Genomic DNA, 15,736 nt, shown 5'->3' on the forward strand with positions numbered 1-15,736 from the left:
TTGTTTTTGCGACCAGTGGACAGCCAGTGAAAAATGTGATCTTGCAACAGCGGCAGAGTGCAGATCCCAGCCTATGGAACACAAGTTTGAGGGGGAGATCCTCCCTTCTGAACATCTCCGTGATATTGTGCTCCACATACTGTCAAAAAAAAAGTTTAATTTAAGAAGACCACGAGTGGGGCTTTTATAGCTCAATCGCATTCGTGTTGATAAAAAACAATGTCCATAGTCCTAATGAACAACCGAAATAGTGTTAAACTGACACTATTCAAAGTGTTAATAAACATCCCAAGAGTGTTGGGTCCCTAACATTATATTAGAGCTGATGCAGTTACACTTTCTCAGCGTTAGGCAATTAACATCTGCTGTGTTACAGGAACTATTTTTGGGGAGTTGTTTTAACACTGTAGGGTGTAAAGCCTTATTTGCATCTTTATTTCCCAGGGTTCTTTTCGCTTGAATTTCAGAGGTACCTGTACCACCCATTACTGTGTTGGCTAGTGACAGAGACATGATTGGTGCATTCAATGGCTTTCACTCCTGTAGCCTTCACCAAGTAAATATTTTATCATAAAAACCAATTATTTATGACAATAAATATTATTTTTGACAATACCATACTTTGATAGTCTAGTTTACCCTAACATACTGTAGTAGTCTGAAACTCCTGGGTTGCAGGCCACGGCAAGTAATTATGCTGGCTTGCAAAGTGTTACATCATTCCTAATGGAATCCGACCAGAGTTAGGAGAGCCAACAATTGGAACTTTTAAAATCTCCTGCAATCTGCAGTAAGAATGATTGCCAAGGTAGGGACATGTATTAATGAGACTACCCAAATCATCTAAACTGAGAGTTGACGGAAATTCTGAGAGTTAACGGAAATTACAGTACAGTCATTTTAACAACAACACCACCTGGTTAACACTTACACATATTCACAGCAGGCGGTATCAGTTTCAATCCCACTGGTGTTAACTCCACTAGACTCAACACTCAGATATAACACACACAACACTTTTTTTTTTTACCTCAACACCAAGATTTAACACCTGCAAATTTGTTGCGCATGCACCATCCGATGCATACGTGACCGTGATTTGTAGCCTTTGTACCTCGCACATCCTATGGTGCCCTGTGGATTAAATATTCAAGCTACTCAAGCGTTAGAGCACTACGTCCATCTGCTCACCCTGTACTGTACCGAGTGACAACACAAGTAATGATTTCATGTTAACTTGAGTATGAACATTAATATTTGATAAGGTATAACTCTGGAGTTTAGCCACCGCAACCGCAGGCTTATTATTGCAGGCAGAGACCACACCCTGTTCAGATGGATGGAAGTGGTGGTGTTGCCTACATTACTGCTGCTGCTAAAATATATTTGGTGTAGACGAATATGAAACATGGTTTCCTTGTAGCAATTAGATATGACATTGTTTCTCTCAAACAGATAAATAAAACATTTGACGTAAATTGAAAGCATCTAATTTCCTGGGCTGGAACACTATCCTCTTACTGTAAAATACAGTTCAGAATTCTTCAAAAATAATTGTTGAAAGCTCTGCATCTCCACCCAACTCTAAAAATCAAGTATTACATATCAGCATTTTTTTTGTTGTAAATAAGTCAAATGGATTTCAAGGTTAAATCTCCACCCATGGCTAGCGGAAGCCTAAAGAACAACAAGCAGCTCCTAAGGTTGTGTCGCAAGCCAAGCGTGAACTGTCCAACTGTCGCCTCATTACACGGATCGAGGAAGCAAGGCCATGCAGAACTGTGTGTGTGTGTGTGTGTGTGTGTGTGGTGTGTGTGTGTGTGTGTGGTGTGTGTGTGTGGTGTGTGTGTGTGTGTGTGTGTGGTGTGTGTGTGTGTGTGTGTGTGTGTGTGTGTGTGTGTGTGTGTGTGTGTGTGTGTGTGTGTGTGTGTGTGTGTGTGTGTGTGTGTGTGTGTGTGTGTGTGTGTGTACTGTAGAGGAGAGAAGTACCGTACCGTTCCTATTTGTTCCACTTCAATCATTATTGCAAAAAACAATAGAAGCTGTCAAGTGTTCAATGTCAATACAATATTGAAGCGAGTCCAGGCTGGTATTAGCTTAAAAGCAAGTCCATTTTTACTATGCTGTTGGCGTGTTTGAGTTAACAGTTATGTTCTATGTACTTCATAAATGTGTTAAGAAGCATGACATAGTGAAACCTTACTGAACACCTTGTGTCGTGCTTCGAGGCACGTGCATGACTAAGACCAATATGTGACCTACTTTGTTTAGAGACTGTCGTTGTGCATCACGTTAACCTTTAAGTCGTGTGCAAAAACATCTTTAACGTAGCACTCAAAAACTGTTTTACAGTTTGCCCTGTTAGGAAAAATGAGAGATAAACACAGATAAACACAGAGAAACACATCATAGCTGGAAACACATGTTCCATGATGTCACCAATGAAGATATAGAATCATTGGTGTGAGCAGTGATGCAATCAGATTTGGAAGTGTGAGGTGGCTTATGAGAGCTGTTCCTGTGAGAGGCAAGCTAATAAGATTACAGGCACTCTGAAACCACATTAAGTCAATGCAATAACGGCATCATGAAGTTGTGTTGGTGCAGGCTGCTCCATAGCCTCTCCCTGTAGGACAGAGATGTCCTCAGGGCTCCAACACCATACTTACAAAAAAGGAAGAAAGCAATACGTGGCGTCTTTGTGAAATGTGCTTTGCAACCTAGTGCTATATAAGCAATTGTCTGGTGTCAATCAGACCACCGGATTTAATTAATAAAAATCCAGATCTGAGATAAATTATTCCCCCTGTTAGGTTCTAAATTAACCGACTAAACCTCACGGACGCTTAGTAAAGCTCAAACCAAGTTTATTCACCTACTGGGTCATACAACTGCATAAGACAAAGACATGTTTGATGATGATGCGAGCAATAAACTGTTCCTTCTCCCTTAATGTGACCTGACCTCGGCCCCCCATTCCTCACTAAACAACATCTCTCCACCCTTATCAGTGACTGCGACCATGTGATTGCCTTTCCGTTACTCAATAGATTCCAAGCTTCATTGCCTCCACCATATACATTCCTCCTACAGATAACCATTAACTTCTGGTGTAGAAACCAGATTATGGCACTCAATATTTCAAGTTTAGGAGTCAGAGCCCATCACCCACCAACGGCGTTCAAATAGGAAACAAAAGTTAGATCTAACACGGATCTAACACAAATGCTCTTAGATACAGATACAACTTCAAATCTTCATCAACCTTGGTTATACAGTCTCTTCAGAAAGTATTCAGACCCCTTGACTTTTTCCTCATTTTGTTACGTTACAGCCTTAATTTAAAATGGATTAAATCGTTTTTTCCCTTATCAATCTACACACAATGCCCCATAATTACAAAGCAAAAACAGGCTTTTAGAATTGTTTGCAAATTTCAAAAAACTAAACAACTGAAATATTACATTTACATATGTATTCAGACCCTTTACTCAGTACTTTGTTGAAGCACCTTTGGCAGCGATTACAGCCTCGAGTCTTCTTGGATACAAGCTTAGCACACATGTATTTGGGGAGTTTCTCCCATTCTTATCTGCAGATCCTATCAAGCATGGTCAAGTTGGATGGGGAGCGTTGCTGTTACAGCTATTTTCAGGTCTCTCCAGAGATCTTCGATCGGGTTCAAGTCCAGGCTCTGGCTCTGGCAGAGACTTGTCCCGAAGCCACTCCTGTGTTGTTTTGGCTCTGTGCTTAGGGTCATTGTCCTGTTGGAAGGTGAACCTTCACCCCAGTCTGATATCCTGGGTGCTCTGGAGCAGGTTTTCATCAAGGATCTCTTTGTACTTTGCTCCGTTCAACTTTCCCACGATCCTGACTAGTCTCCAAGTCCCTGCCGCTGAATAACATGTGCCTGTCATGTGCCTTTTACTGAGGAGTGGCTTCCTTCTGGCAACTTCACCATAAAGGCCTGACATATGGATTACTGCAGAGATGGTTGTCCTTCTGGAAGGTTCTCCCGTCTCCACAGAAGAACTCTAGAGCTCTGTCAGAGTGACCATCGGGTTATTGGTCATCTCCCTGACGGTTGCTGCTCAGTTTGGCCGGGCGGACAGCTCTAGGAAGAGTCTTGGTGGTTCCAAACTTCTTCCATTTAAGAATGATAGAGGCCACTCTGTTCTTGGGGACCTTCAATGCCGCAGAAATGTTTTGGTACCCTTCCCCAGATCTGTGCCTCGACACAATCCTGTCTCTGAGCTCTACGGACAAGTTATTCCACCTCATGGCTTGGTTTTTGCTCTGACACACAGTGTCAACTGTGGGACCTTATACAGACAGGTGTTTGCCTTTCCAAATCATGTCCAATCAATTGAATTTACCACAGGTGGACTCCAATCAAGTTGTAGAAACATCTCAAGGATGATCAATGGGAAAAGGATGCATCTGAGCTCAATTCCCAGTCTTACTGCAAAGGGTCTAAATACTTATGTAAATAAGTAATTCATGTTTTTCGGTTTTATACATTTACAAACATTTCTTAAACCTGTTTTCGCTTCGTCATGTTTGGGGTATTGTGTGTAGATTGCTGACGATTTGTATTTATTTAATACATTTTAGAATAAGGCTGCAACATAACAAAATGTGGGGAAAGTAAAGGAGTCTGAATACTTTCCAAAGGCACTGTATGTACAGAGTACAGACAGAATAAAACATTTTACATACCGCTGAGCTGAGAGCCAAACTCCCAATGTATAACAGAAGCACCTTGCTGTGTCTGCCTTCACATTCATTGTAATCATGTCATGAGCCAATAAAGCAGCCTTGAATTGTGAAGTTGCAGACAGCCAGGCGCTCTCCTCATGCACAATGCAATCGTTATATTTTATGACTCACTGAATGATTCATTGTTGGAAAGGCAGAACCTGTCCCCCTTGTCCCCCCGCTGGCCCACCTGGATGTCTGCATTCTCTGCTCCTCTGGCTGAATAATGATATCTTATAATCAGGGTCGACCTTTTGGGGGCCCTAGGTGAGATTTGATTGCCCCCCCCCCCCAACCCCCCCTCCCCACACACCACGCAGGCAAACATTTTAGTGGCCCCCTTCTTGACGACGAAGAGAAACGTTTTAAGTTTTAAAGTTCATCTCCAGCAATTCAACACATTTTGCCATGGGGTGTAGAGAACATTTTGCAATTGTATAATTAATTGAATGCAATGCTACTCATTTTGCCTTGGGGCAGAGAGAAACATTTGCAGTTTTACAGCTAATTTCCTACAATTCAACCCATTTTCCCATGGGGTGGAGAAAACTGCAAAAATGTAATTTCCTGATATTCTACACATTTTGCCACGACTTATGCCATGCTAAAACCCCCATGCAGTCTTTGTAACATCATTTTTATATACATCATTGTATGTCTAATAAATCACTGTGTTTATTCAATAAAAATATCTCCAGAATACATAGTGGCATAGACTGACCAGGTGAAAGCTATGATCCCTTATTGATGTCACCTGTTAAATACACTTCAATCAGTGTAAATGAAGTGGAGGAGACAGGTTAAAGAAAGATTTTTAAGCCTTGAGACTATTGAGACATAGATGGTGTATCTGTGCTATTCAGAGCGTGAATATTTAACTTCATTTGAATGGGGTATGCTAGTAGATATCAGGCACACCAGTTTGAGTTAAGAACTGCAACGCTGCTAGGGTTTTCACTCTCAACAGTTTCCCTTGTGTATCAAGAATGTTCCACCACCCAAAGGACATCCAGCCAACTTGACACAACTGAGTCAACATGGACCAGCATCCCTGTGGAATGCTTTCGACACCTTATAGAGTCCATGCCCTGACGAATTAAGGCTGTTCTGGGGGGAAAAGAGGGTGCAACTCAATATTAGGATGGTGTTCCTAATATTTTGTACACTCAGTGTATATTTTCTATCATTTATTTCCCTGAGCCTCCTTTGGCCCTTGAAATGCTCAGTCTGATCGTGTGAAGATATTTACATACACAGCCCTGATAGGATGTCCAAAGCTCAGTCATTGGTCTATTACAATCAGATCACATTGTGATGTCATGATGTAGGCAAAAATTCCCATGCTACCTGAACAGCCTGAAATTCGATAAAAACATTTCAAACAGCTTTTACACAAAAAGGGCATTATCATACATTTCTGAGTTTATTTTGACCTCATAGTGTGAAAATACATTGTTTAAAAAAAAATCAATTATATCTAAGTGAGCGACTGCAAGTCAGGGCCCCTTGACACATGCCCTTTGTGCCCGGTTGGTAATTCGGAGCTCCCGAATGGCGCAGCGGTCTAAGGCACTGCATCTCTGCGTTAGAGGCATCAGACCCTGGTTCAATTCCAGGCAGTATCACATCAGCTGTGATTGGGAGTTGCAGAGGGCAATGCACAATTGGACCAGTGTCATCCAGGTTAGTGTTTGGCTGGGGCAGGTTGTCATTGTAAATAACAATTTCTTAACTGACTTGCCTAGTAAAATAATACAAATACATTTGGGCCATAAATACTGAAATGTTAATCTAAAAAATGTTAGCTGTCATGGACTAATTGAGTGACTGTCAGTGACTGACAAAAAGGAAAACTGCTGATAAACAAACCAAAGCTACCGCCTGCCGTGCTCGTCATGCTCTCCAGGACACACATGAAGTCATTATGTGCCGTGCCATACCATGGCTTTCTGGTTAGCACAAAGTTGCTCTATCCTATAGTCAGAGTACTATTAATGCTCCCTCTCCACTCCTCCTTTACGTCTTAACACTCAGTGCTGCATATCCAACTTTACTTTTCATGTGTCAGTAGTTTACTAGTGCCACGTAGCCTTAGGACAACACTCTATCCCGAATCAAGGTTCAAGACCCATTGACTCCTTTGAGATTGTGTACTCGAAGAGGAGATGGGTTGGAATGCTTCTTAGACTTGGCTGCAGAGTAGACTACCAGTACCAGTGAGACCGCTCTCACAAGAAGACTATGGGCATTTTCAATGCTGCTGGAAGAGGCAGAGTGTCCCTCCTGGCAACGTTCAGAAATCCTGACATTTAGGAATACAAATTGGTTAGGGAGGCAGGGGAGGATGACAATATCCATTTTGTAGTCTAGTTTGCACATAAAATGAAACTCCAGCTCAGTCCCAGTCCCATCCCAACATGTAGCACACTGTGTGACATGTGCACTTAGTTTAATTAAGATGTGTTGAAGTGTCTATGTTCTAGGTCTGTATATACAGTAGATGGACAGTATGCTTGCTTGAAAATGTGGATCATAAGAGCTGTCTATTGGTGACAACCAATCTAAGCAATCTGAGCTTTGAACATACCAATGTTCAAACCAAATGTTTGTCAAAAGATAATTTTAAAAACATGTAGTTTAAAAAAAGAATGTATTGAGCACTATCTGGAAGAGACCTATGTTGGTACCCATAATCCATTAAGGCTTGTCAAGTAAAGATCCACAATTACTTTACATCTGTGAGGATAATTTGGCTGTTGAGAGTAGCCACTGGTCTCCTCAATTCAACAGTCATACAGGGGTAGTTGAGCTGACTGTTGACAACGGGTGACATTGAGTGTGGTAAATTAAAGCAATCAGTTATTGGAGCAAATGTGTTCACCCCGTGCTATACATAAGGTCCTCGCATTTACTCTAATGATGATATACACGGCATCATTTCGCCTGAGTGTGAAACACCCACGGCTAATCAAAATGGCTATGTAGAAGCACGGTGGCTAGGAAAAACTCCCTAGAAAGGCAGGAGCCTAGGAAGAAACCTAGATAGGAACCAGGCTCTGAGGGGTGGACAGTCCTCTTCTGACTGTGCCAGGTGGAGATTATAACAGTACATGGCCAACATGTTCAAACATTCATCGATGACCAGCAGGGTCAAATAATAATAATGGTTGTAGTGGTTGTAGAGGGTGCAACAGGTCAGCACCTCAGGAGCAAATGTCAGTTGGCTTTACATGGCCGATCATTCAGTGTTAGAGAAAGTAGGTGTGGTAGAGAGAGAAAGTCAAAAACCAGAAGGTCCTGGACAAGGTAGCACGTCCGGTGAACAGGTCAGGGTTCCATAACAGCAACCCAAACACTCACACTTACTCTGACACCCCAACATACACACATACGGCATATGCCCACATAAACCTCCCTATCCACATTGACGGGACTGCAGTGGAGAAGGTTGGAAAGCTTCAAGTTCCTTGGCGTACACATCACTGACAAAATGGTCCCCCCACACAGACAGTGTGGTGAAGTAGGCGCAACAGTGTATTTATACCTGTGTTATCTGTTTGTCTGTTGCCAGTTCGTTTTGTTTCATCAAGCCTCCCAGTGTTTTCCCCGTGATCCTGTTTTCTCTAGTTCTTGTTTTCCCGGCCTGCCCTGACCCATCCTGCCGTTCTGTACCTTGTCACACCACACTGGATTTACTGACCTCTGCCTGCCCTTGACCTGTCGTTTGTCTGCCCCCCCTGTTTTTGTAATAAACTTTTGTTACTTCGAAACTGTCTGCATCTGGTCTTCTCCTGAGCCTTGACAGACTGTGTGTTTAGATATATTTAGCTTTCGCCTCATCAGAGATTCATTGACGTTGGAATATTTAGGTATTTGTGTTTGTTGGGTGCATTCCCTGCTATGGTCTATGTGGTCATGCTACGTCTGAGTATCATATTTTACTGCCTGTGGATGCGCGGTGCAGCTGCAGGAGCATGGCATGGAAAGCTCCCCTAACACAACCCATCGGCCGAAGTCTTGACCAACAGAAGCATTTTATTTGGCTATTTGCATTTGTTAAAGCCAATGGAGGATGTAACTGATCAACTACTGAGTAACACTGTTAATATCTGAGTTTAAACATTCTGAAACTGGCGTGGTAAATCATTCTGTTAATAATTGGGAGCCCTCTTGTGGAGGGTAAGTTAAGTGACCAATTTTTAACTGGGGGTTTGAGCCTATTTGGGGAAGCCTGCGGTCCGCCTTAGAGACGACCATAGGACTGTGTTATTTTGTATGGTGTTTTTTGTTGTTGTGCTTTTTGAGGGTTTTATGTTAGGGAGTTGGGGGAAAGTCGTTTGCCTTCATTAACCGTCTGATTGTTACATATTCTAATTCAACAGTATTTTGCCTAACTTTTCGGTACATGCTTTTTCTTTTGTCACAAGTGGTCTTCTATAGGGTTTTCATGTCTGTTCCAGTTTTAATTTAGTACTCTCAACTTTTAATGACATTTCAAATATTGGAGTGGGAGTTGGGGTGTCAGCAATTAGGTTTACAAGCTGGAACGTCAAGGCAATGAACGGCCCGGTTAAACGGGCTAGAGTATTTGCTCATCTTAAGAATTTAAAAACTGATTTAGCATTCTTACAAGAAACACATCTGTGTGCAGCACATCATGGTAGACTTCGTAAAGCTTGGGTAGGACAAATATTCCGTTCAAAATTCAATGCTAAGGCAAGGGGAACAGCAGTACTTATTCATAAGAAAGTACAATTTACCGCTGCTGACATCATCTCGGATCCACAGGGGCGTTTTGTTATGGTATCTGGTTCTCTCTTTCACGCCTCTGTTTTGGTTGTACATGCTCCAAATTGGGATGATGTTGATTTTATTAACAAACATATTTTTTTGCTGCCCAATCTCACCTCACACTATTTAATTTTTGGAGGGGACTTGAATTGTGTGATCCACCCAGTCTTGGACCGCTCAAACACTAGATCATTATCTCCTTCAAAAATGTCCAGCGCTTTGTCTGCATTTATGAGCCAGGCAGGATGTGTAGAGCCATGGAGATTCCTTTTCCCAGTAACAAAGAATTCTCTATCTTTCACATGTACCCCACTCCTATTCTAGAAAAGACAACCTTTTCATAGATAACGCTTCTCCCCTCTGTTAAGAAAGTAGAATACTGCCATACTGTTATTAGTGATTATGCTCCTCTGTCGCTCGACATCTCATTCTCATTGGACTATACAGATCACTCCCCATGGAGACTTAACCCATCTTTACTTTCAAACAATTAATTCTCCATTTTATGAAATGCAATTGATGTCTTTATTGAGACAAATAAGATAGAACCGACCTCTTTATCTACACTTTGGGAAACACTTCAAGTTGTTCTTTGAGGCAAAATAATTTCCTATTCCTCTCTTCTCAATAAACAAAGGAAAATGAACAAGAACAACTCTGGAATTAGACCAAAAATACTCTGCCTCATCACCAGAACTTTATAAAGGAAGGCTGAGTCTTCAAACTCAGTACAATTTAATATCCACAGATAAGGGTGAGCAGCAGCTACTCTGCACACCCGGTTTTATTTACGAACATGGAGAAAAGGCTGGTCAACTTCCAGCTAATCAACTCAAGTGCAAATCTGTTGCACAGCTGATCCCTCAAATTCACAACTCCTCGGGTGTCTTAACAGTTAGTCCTACTGAAATCAATAATACCTTAAAAAATTGCACGTCAGAATCTTTACACGTCAGAATCAATTAGACTATGAATGATTTTCTTGACAATTTGGAAACTCCTAACATTAGTACAGAGAAGAGAAAGGAAATTGATTAACCTTTGCAGTTAGGGTAGATAATTAATTCAGTTACAGCAATGCAAAGTGGGAAATCCCCTGGCCCAGATGGCTACCCAATCGAATTCTACAATAAGTTTTCGGCCAAACTGGCCCACCTCCTGCTCAGAAGAGGAGGAGGAATGCCGTTACAGCCTCCCACCTCACCAACAGCCAGTGAAATTGCATGGCGCCAAATTCAAAACAACAGAAATCCCAAAATTAAAATTCCTTAAACATACAAATATTTTACACCACCACAGTGTCCAATTTCAAATAGGCTTTACAGCTAAAGCACACCAAACGATTATGTTAGGTCAGCACATAGTCACAGAAAACCATAAAACCATTTTCCAGCCAAGGAGAGCCCTCACAAAAGTCAGAAATAGTGATTAAATTAATCCCTAACCTTTGATGATCTTCATTAGATGGCACTCCCAGGACCCCATGTTACACAATAAATGTATGTTTTGTTCGATAAAGTTAATTTTTATGTCCAAAAACCTCCTTTGAAATAGGTGTTATGTTCAGAAATGCATTGTCTCAAACAAACATCCAGTGAAAGTGCAGAGAGCCACATCAAATTACAGAAATACACATAATAAACATTGATAAAAGATACAAGTGTTATGCATGGAAATATAGATAAACTTCTCCTTATTGCAACCGCTGTTTCAGATTTCAAAAAAGCTTTAAGGTGAAAGCACACCTTGCGATTATGTTAGGTCACTGCCTAGCCACAGAAAAACATTTTCCAAAGAAGGAGAGGTGTCACAAAAGTCAGAAATAGCATTATAAATATTCACTTTCCTTTGATGATCTTCATCAGAATGCACTCCCAGGAATCCCAGTTCCACAATAAATGTTTGTTTTGTTCGATAAAGTCCATCATTCATGTCCAAATATATCCTTTTTGTTCACGCGTTTAGTTCACAAATCCTAACTCACGAGGCACGGGCAAGTCCAGGCGAAAGTTCAGATGAAAAGTTATATTACAGTCCGTAGAAACATGTAAAACGATGTATATAATCAATCTTTAACCTCTCTGATCTCCCAAACCCGGATCCGGTATCGTGACTACAGCCTCAAGCTCATTACCATAACGCAACGTTAACTATTCATGAAAATCGCAAATTAAATGAAATAAATATGCCATCTCGCAAGCTTAGCCTTTTGTAAACAACACTGTCATCTCAGATTTTCAAAATATGCTTCTCAACCATAGGAAAACAATAATTTGTGTAAAAGTAGCTAGCTAGTGTAGCATTTAGCGTTAGCATTAGCATTAGCATCCAGCACGCAACATTTCAACAAAAACATAAAAGCCTTCAAATAAAATCATTTACCTTTGAAGAACTTCTGATGTTTTCAATGAGGATACTCTCAGTTAGATGGCAGATGCTCAGTTTTTCCAAAAAGATTCTTTGTGTATTAGAAATAGCTCCGTTTTATACATCACATTTGACTACCAAAAAAAACGAAAATTCAGTCCTCAAAACGTGAACTTTTTTCCAAATTAACTCCATAATATCGACTGAAAACATGGCAAACGTTTAGAATCAATCATCAAGGTGTTTTTCACATATCTCTTCATTGATATATCGTTTTTGGACACATGGTTTCTCCCCTATATCAAATGGAAAAGTACAAGCAGCTGGCAATTGCGCACCGAATTCCACACAGGACACCAGGCGGACACTTGGAAAATGTAGTCTCTTATGGTCAATCTTCCAATGATATGCCTACAAATACGTCACAATGCTGCTAAGACCTTGGGCGAACGACAGAAAGTGTAGGCTCATTCCTTGCGCAATCACAGCCATATAAGGAGACAATGGAAAACAGAGCTTCAGAAATTCTGCTAATTTCCTGGTTGATGCATCATCTTGGTTTCGCCTGTAGAATGAGTTCTGGGGCACTTATAGACAAAATCTTTGCAGATTCTGAAACTTCAGAGTGTTTTCTTTCCAAAACTGTATCGCGCTTAAAGCGGGAACGTTTTTTATCCAAAAATGAAATAGCGCCCCTAGAGATCTAACAGGTTAAGATGTTTTTATCATAAATCTTCAATAATGTTTCAACTGGAGAATTCCTTTGTCTTTAGAAATGGAATGGAACGCAGCTAACTCTCACGGGCGCGCGCGAGACTGTGCTCATGGCACTCTGCCAGACCTCTGGTTGAAACAGCTCTCATTCTCTCCCCCTTCACAGTAGAAGCCTGAAACAAGGTTCTAAAGACTGTTGACATCTAGTGGAAGCCTTAGGAAGTGCAACATGACCCCATAGACACTGTATATTCAATGGGCAATGACTTGAAAAACTACAAACCGCAGATTTCCCACTTCCTGGTTGGATTTTGTCTCAGGTTTTTGACTGCCATATGAGTTATGTTGTACTCACAGACATCATTCAAACAGTTTTAGAAACTTAAGAGTGTTTTCTATCCAAATCTACTAATTATATGCATATATTAGCAACTGGGCCTGAGTAGCAGACAGTTTACTCTGGGCACCTTATTATCCAAGCTACTCACTACTGCCCCCCAGTCCCAAAGTCGTTAATGTTATACACTCTCCTGTGATTTCGGACTTTCCTGAAATGGTTCTCTTTAGATGCGGAGAAGGCATTTGACAGGGTGGAATGGGAAATGTATTCTCTGTAGTGGGAAAATTTGGACTTTGGTGCAAACTTAATTTCCTGGGTCCGACTGTTGTATTCATCACCCAAGGCATCAGTACTTACAGACAAACTTCATTCACAGTATTTTCCATACCATATTTCCCATATTTCCCTCACTCATGGGATGTCCAATGTCCCCTCTGTTATTTGCCCTGGCGATAGAACCCCTTTCTATTTTGCTAAAGGCCACACCCTCAATACATGGTATCTACAGATGGGAACTGGAACACAACGCTTCCTTGTATGCAGATGACTTGCTTTTATGTATCTCAGACCCTGAAGCGTGTGTCCCTGAGACAGTGGATGTACTACATAAAGTTGAATACACCTTAGCCAAATACATTTAAACTCAGTCTTTCACAATTCCTGACATTTAATCCTAGTAACAATTCCCTGTTTTAGGTCAGTTAGGATTACCACTTTATTTTAAGACTGTGAAATGTCAGAATAATAGTAGAGAGAATGACTTATTTCAGCTTTTATGTCTTTCATCACATTCCCAGTGGGTCAGAAGTTTACATACACTTAATTAGTATTTAGTAGCATTGCCTTAAAATTGTTTAACTTGGGTCAAACATTTCGGGTAGCCTTCCACAAGCTTCCCACAACAAGTTGGGTGAATTTTGACAGAGATGGTGTAACTGAGTCAGGTTTGTAGGCCTCCTTGCTCATACACGCTTTTTCAGTTCTGCCCACAGATTTTCTACAGGGTTGAGGTCAGGGCTTTGTGATGGCCACTCCAATACCTTGACTTTGTTGTGCTTAAGCCATTTTGCCACAACTTTGGAAGTATGCATGGGATCATTGTCCATTTGGAAAACCCCTTTGCGACCAAGATCAAGATATAAGATATAATAAGATCTAATATATAATATACAGAACGCGTCTGCTTCCTGAGCGGTTTGACAGCTGCGTGGTCCCATGGTGTTTATATTTGCGTACTATTGTTTGTAGAGATGAACATGGTACCTTCACCTTAGGAAACTTCTCCCTGTCACGTCCTGACCTTAGTTATCTTTGTTTTCTTTATTATTTTGGTTAGGTCAGGGTGTGACAAGGGTGGTTTGTTTAGTTTTTCTATTGTCTAGGGTTTTTTGTATGTCTAGGGGTATCTCTAGTCTAGGTGTATCTCTAGTCTAGGTGCTTATATGTCTATGTCTATGGTTGCCAAGATTGGTTCTCAATCAGAGGCAGCTGTTTATATTTAGGTAGCCATATTCCTTGGGTATTTTGTAGGTTGTTATTTTAGTTGCCTGTTCTGCACTAGCCATATAGTGTCACAGTTCGTTTTGTTCAGTGGTCTCGCTTTCATTAAAGAGATATGTACGCTTACCACGCTGTGCCTTGGTCTCCTCCATATGACGACCATGACACTCCCAGGGATGAACCAGACTTGTGGAGGTCTACAATTTGTTTGAGGTCTTAGCTGATTTCTTTTGATTTTCCCATGATGTCAAGCAAAGAGGCACCGAGTTTGAAGGTAGGCCTTGAAATGCATTCACAGGTACTACTCCAATTGACTCAAATGATGTCAAATGAAGCTTCTGAAGCCATGACATAATCTTCTGGAATTTTCCAAGCTGTTTAGAGCCCCAGTCAATTTAGTGTATGTAAACTTCTGACCCACTGGAATTGTGATACAGTGAAATAATCTGTATGTAAACAATTGCTGGAAAAAATACTTGTGTCATGCACAAAGTAATGTCCTAACTGACTTGCCAAAACTATAGTTTGTTAACAATACATTTGTGATTACTCCAACCTAAGTGTATGTAAACTTCCGACTTCAACTGTATGTTTGGTGTGTTATCGGGTTATAATTGTAATTTCTCAAGGTGACTGGTTTCCTATTAATGACTTGGCAATACAAATTCCACAGCATACTACAGCATTGCAGTTCGTATGTCCAAGTCCGGCTTTAAATATTTAGGGATCAATATCGCCCTTACCTTGTCTTCCCTCCATGATGAGAACTTTACTCCTCTGATTAACAAACTTAAACATGATTTTCAGAGATGCAGTATTCTCCTTTTACTTTAGCTGGTAAAGTGAATTGTATCAAGATGAATATATTGCCCAGATTTCTGTTCTTGTTCCAATGTCTCCCACTTCTTTTACCCAAGTCTTATTTCACTTCAGTGGATAATCTTATATATATTTTTCTATGCGGCGGGTGGGAATCCAAGAATACGTAAAGCATTCCGCAAGAGGGGTAGAACCCATGGAGGACTAGCCCTTCCTAACTTTATGTATTTCTGGGCAGCGAATATACAAAATATTGTTTACTGGCTTCGCACCGTAGAAACTGACTAGTGTCAAACAGAAGCCAACTCCTGTTTCTCCTCTTTGTCAGCCTTTCTCACCTCCAATCTCCCCTTTCTGCTTCTCGCTACACATCCAATCCAATTGTTGTCAATACGCTTACAATTTGGACTCAATTCAGTCAACATTTTAAATTCTGTGATTCCTCTA

The sequence above is a fragment of the Oncorhynchus mykiss genome, chromosome 5 (genome assembly GCF_057628025.1).
Source record: "Oncorhynchus mykiss isolate SJ-2025 chromosome 5, ASM5762802v1, whole genome shotgun sequence".
Classification (NCBI taxonomy): Eukaryota; Metazoa; Chordata; class Actinopteri; order Salmoniformes; family Salmonidae; genus Oncorhynchus; species Oncorhynchus mykiss.